This window comes from Palaemon carinicauda, chromosome 10 (assembly GCF_036898095.1).
Source record: "Palaemon carinicauda isolate YSFRI2023 chromosome 10, ASM3689809v2, whole genome shotgun sequence".
Lineage (NCBI taxonomy): Eukaryota > Metazoa > Arthropoda > Malacostraca > Decapoda > Palaemonidae > Palaemon > Palaemon carinicauda.
In genome coordinates, this window is record NC_090734.1 from 43,657,935 (window position 1) to 43,663,336 (window position 5,402).

Here is a 5,402-nt window from a genome sequence, read left to right on the forward strand (position 1 = left end):
AGAAATACATGTAAACAACAATGAAACCACAACAGGAAACAAAATAAACTCAGCAATAAGCAAATGAATATCAGACATCTCAGAAACAAGAGAAGCAGTCTCTCCAATAAAAAAGAATAGCATTCCATAAACAAACCCCAGATAGCGACTACTTAAAACTAGTCATTCAACAATTAAATTACCACCAAACAAACATATATAAATGGATATATATAACATACCACTTTATAAGACACATCCAAAATGAAATAATTGAAGAATCCAGCAGATTAAACGGACAAAAAATTGGAAAAATAAAGCAAGATAATAGAAGTGAAAAAAAAAAAAAAACATGGACCGACCCAGAGATATCCTGGGTAAAACTGCAAAGATTGATGGGAAAACCAAAAATAGAAATACTATAATCAATCAACAGTAATGCTGAAAAAGTAGAAGACAATGAAGATCAAAATAAATTAACAAATGAAACATTGTCAAGCACATTAGAAATCACAGACCAAGAAAATGCAAATCTAAATAGGGACACAGAAAAAGAAGTCCTCAACCTACTAGAAGAAAATAGGGAACAAATAAACCCCTATCAAAATCCAGATTTGCAAAGACTGGGTTAGAAATACTACTTAATGGCTGGCATCGAAATACATGATATAATGAAAGCAGTGAAATCCTTTAAACACAAAGCACCAGGCAAAGGTGGCATAAATTAGTTAAAGCTATCAAAATTACCAATGATGGCATAGAGAAGACTCTAACATATAGTAAACCTAACACTCACAAAGGGATAATACCCAAGATTAAACAAAGAAGTAATTTTTATATTTCCTCCCAAACCACGGAAAGGTCCAAAACAGTCAGCAAACAGAAGACCAATTACACGTCTGGAAATGCTGGGAAAAATGATTGAAAAATTCATAAACACAATACTAAGGCAAATCCTAAAAAATATCAATAAATTGTACAAACACCAACACGGTTTGAGGACAGGGGGATGCACTGAAACTGCTCTTATGGTAATTTACGAAACAATAGCCGTGAACCAAGTAAATTAAAAACACTAATGGAATATAATCTGACCAGATATTTCCAAGGCATTTGATGAAGTCTGGCATGGTGGCTTCAATTATAAAATACTCTAATTGTAACTACCAATAATCATAGAAAAACTCCTCTCAAATTACATTAAAGACAGAACTGTCAGAATACGCAACTGAGATGGAAAACTGGGACAAACAATAGATATAAAAAGTGGGCTTCCAAAGGAAGCCATACTATCCCTAACTCTTTACTATCTACACAGCAGATATGCCAACCATCCCAGAGTATGCCATAAGTTATGACTATGCAGATGATATCACACAGGTTATCCAAAATATTTATGAAAATATAAACCACAAGAAAGAACAAAAAAGCAAATTATTACAGAAATAGTTGGAGAATAAAAACAAACAGCAATAAATAAATGCTCTATCAGTATATAAAAGCAAGCCATTGCCAATAAAAGTAAAAAACAAAAATATCTCATTTCATAGCGGTTAAAATCCTTGGTCTATATATTGAAAGAGCTGGCATATTGTATGAACAAAAAATCTAACTGGCAAAACACAGAAAGGGGACATTGAAATGATTCAAACTATTGAATAAAAACATAAGAATAAATCTTTAAAAAAGCCTGATAAGACCTGTATTTCACTAACCAGTAGCACCTGCAATGGCGCAAAGAAAAAGGAAAACCATAAAAAAATTTCCAAATAGAAACCTAAGTAACATTCATAGCCAAAACCAAAGCCATAACAACAATAATAATAACATTAGCACTCGATAATTTATATAATCTTGAACCATTTACCACCAGGTACCACAGAAGGGCTACACAAGCTTGGGAAGGATTTAAAACATTTGCCTAGAACTTACAACAAGTGAGGAAATAATAGACAGCCAAAACAGGTATTGCTGGGAGACAAGAATAACTCCACTTATTGCTCAGGACAAACCAAATCCAAGGTACTGAAATCAAACTAAAAGATAAATAAACAACAATAAATAAACAAACCCTACAAAAAGCATAATCATGATAACAAAAGTCCCACGGAGGCTGGCGAGAAAAATCACCTCCTGGTAGTCCACAAGGCATGGTGTTGGCACAAAAAAACTACAAAAAAAAGTGCTATTGAGTCTGCCCCAGTTTTTTCAACTTCCACTGTACTTCATTTTAACAATTTCCCTTCCAATCCCTCCAAAATCCTAATTCACCCTCCCCTCCTCCACCTATCCTATCCCCCTATACGTTAGATGTATCTGTATATCGGTACAGTTACATCTCGCCCCATATCCGCCACAGACATGGTCATGTGGATTATCTCTCTCTCTCTCTCTCTCTCTCTCTCTCTCTCTCTCTCTCTCTCTCTCTCTCTCTCTCTCTCTCTCTCTCTCTCAATGATGTGATTTGGGCAATTTCGACATCAATTTACAAAAATTTATTGCTAAAAAAAAAAAAAAACAGTGATAATAAAATTGATCTTGTGAATGTCAAAAAATTCAATGAAATACTTGAGTTTATGGTAAACTCTCGTTTTATGGTTAAACTTTTACTCTCTCATATACAGTATTATTCATCTTCACACAAATAGCCATTTTATTTCCTGTCCATGATTTGGGAATACAAAAGGTAATCACTTACTAAACAAATGTTGTTTTCCAATTGTTTGTAAACGAACATTCAAGATAAAATTTCAGGAAATTGAAATCTTCATTAGACAACAAATTCAACCAATGGTTAACACACCCTTACGTTTTTACTGGCTTTGTGGACACATCTCTCTAGCTCTGCTCTGCTACATATTTCTGCCCCGAGGTGAAACTTGCAACAACTTCTGGGTTTTAGAAAAGAATATACTATGTAAGGATATCCATATTCTTAATCCAATTTCATATAAAATAGTGTTCTATGTGCAACATATCCACTAATATATTTGGATGAGCTCATTTTTTTGGACAAGAAATATGTTTAAATTAAGAGATAATAATCACTGCCTCTAACAAAGCGATAATTTTTCTTTCCTGCTAGTAGCGTAGGTTTTGCCAGTGGTTAATACCTGAGTTTTCCACAGCTAGATGCCGAGAACAAAATTCTGAACGTGGGACTGGGATCTGGCTCCCAATGGCACCTTCAAGTATGGCTATGATTCAAGAGACAACCTTTATGAACAGTCAATGACACAGGCTCCTGGAGAGGTCTCTTGAGCATTCAGTTACAAAGACGCTACAGGAGTGGATATCAAGCTTCTTGAGTATACAGCTGATGAGCAATAATTTCTCCCTCGCAGAGGACACCTGCCTCTGGAACTTGGAGTGATTTTAAAGTGAAAGTAAGGGGAATATCTACTGCAGCAGCAGGTAATCCTGTTATTCCATTCACTGCTTCATCTCCCCATCACCTGCTCCTGCTCCAGCAGCAGTTGTTCTACTAAAATTTGCAGAAATAAGGTCTGCTGGAGGCGATACAAGTTATAGCTTTGGATATGATACCTCTAGCAGTTCTCGCTCAGAATTTGCGGATTGCTATAACTTGGTAAAAGGACAATACTCTTTTGGTGTGAGTGATGGAATCAACCGTACAATCAATTACACTGCAGGATCGGACGCTGGTTACATTGCTGAAGTAGATACACTTCGTAATGGGCCTGCCGTCCCTGGAGCAGAATTTCAACTGGAACAATTCTCCTTATTCTCAGAGAAGATGAAGCTAAATCCTTGGCCACAACCACATCCTCTGCATCCTATTCTGCTCTTCAAACATATTCAGCCCCCTCTGTATCATCCATCTTCCCCACCTATCCTATAGAGTATCTGGCATTCAAAATTTTGCTAGTACTAAGTCAACAACCACTCGTCAAGAGACACCTTTTATTCCTTCAGTTATGATACTGGAGATAGTGCCTGATCTGATAATCCTGATGCTGACTTGAATGTTGAAGAATCTGACAGATTTGTTCCTCCAAACGGAAAAAGGCATGATTTCAATTATTTTGTGGGATCAGCCACTGTATTTGTTGCTACAGGAGATCACCTTCCACCAGCTCCTGATACTGATTTTGGGTCCAGAACTAGCAGAGTAATCCCTTCACCAGTGGTGAATGTTTACTCTTCTCCTAAATCTGCTCCAACAGTAACAGCTCAAAATACCATTGCTGCACAAACCCCTGTCGAAGTGGCTCAGGTAACAAGCTCTGCTAGTAATGAGGACAACTATAATTCTGTTTATGAGACATCAAGCAGCTCTCGTTCAGAATCATCTATTGCTCAAAACTCTGTTAATGCACAATATTTCATTGTTGCTGATGACAGAATTAGTAGAGCAACTAAGTACACTGTTAATGCAGATACCAGTAGATCCTACAGTTACTGGAACAGAGTCTGGCATTCCTACTGGAAAAAATATTTCTTATTCTCTCAGATGAGGAAGCAAATACTTCGGCTGCTGCCACTTCTGGATATAGCTCCAACCATACAGCACCGCAAACAGGATCCTCTGCTGTAGTTTATGCTGGTACCGCTTCACTCACCAAGACTACTGGCTCTTGCATTTCTGAAGCCTCCTACTCTTTTAATTATGATGCAAGTTACAGTGAACGATCTGAAAATGCAGATGCGGACCGTAATGTTCAGAGCTCTTATAGCTTTGTACCCCCTGGCGGACAAAGACTCGCCGTCAATTACGAAGCTGGATTAGATACTGGCTTTATTGCTATAGTATATAATCTTCCAGTAGCTTCCGGTGTTATTTCTGTATCGGAGTTGACAGAAAAACACCTGTCACTAGTGTAAAGCATATATTGCTACTAGTTATTTTCACCCAGCACAGGCTCCAGCATCAATATGTGTTGTGGCTCCTGCAGAGGAGGCCCAGGTAAGAAGTTCTGCTGCAGATGATGGAAGCCACAATTTTTCCTATGTAACTGACAGTAATTCTCGTTCGAAATCTGCTGATACTTACAATTTTGTCACTGTACACTATGCACTAAGGGATAACTATCGAATCAACAGAAAAGTTGACTACATAGCTGGTTCTGAGACTGGATAGATAACAAAAAGAGACTCTCTCTCTCTGTTGGACCTCTTGTTACTGAAACTTAGAGTGGAGCTTCTACCAGACGAATCCTGCTTTATTTTCGTAATTTATTTTTTTTTTAAACTGAGGGCAATGGCATTGCTGGACTTAGTACTGCTAGTGGAGCAGCCCCACTTTTGAAGTCATGTGGTACCAAACGGAAAAAGGCTTGATTTCAATTATGTTGTGGGATCAGCCACTGTATTTGTTGCTACAGGAGATCACCTTCCACCAGCTCCTGATACTGATTTTGGCTCCAGAACTAGCAGAGTAATCCCTTCACCAGTGATGAATG

At 37.5% G+C, this 5,402-nt stretch overlaps 1 pseudogene; it reads left to right on the forward strand.

The window, feature by feature from the left end:
* Nucleotides 1–5,133, forward strand: part of LOC137647967 (pneumococcal serine-rich repeat protein-like) — a 5,387-nt pseudogene extending 254 nt beyond the window's left edge.
* Nucleotides 5,134–5,402: the final 269 nt, after the last annotated feature.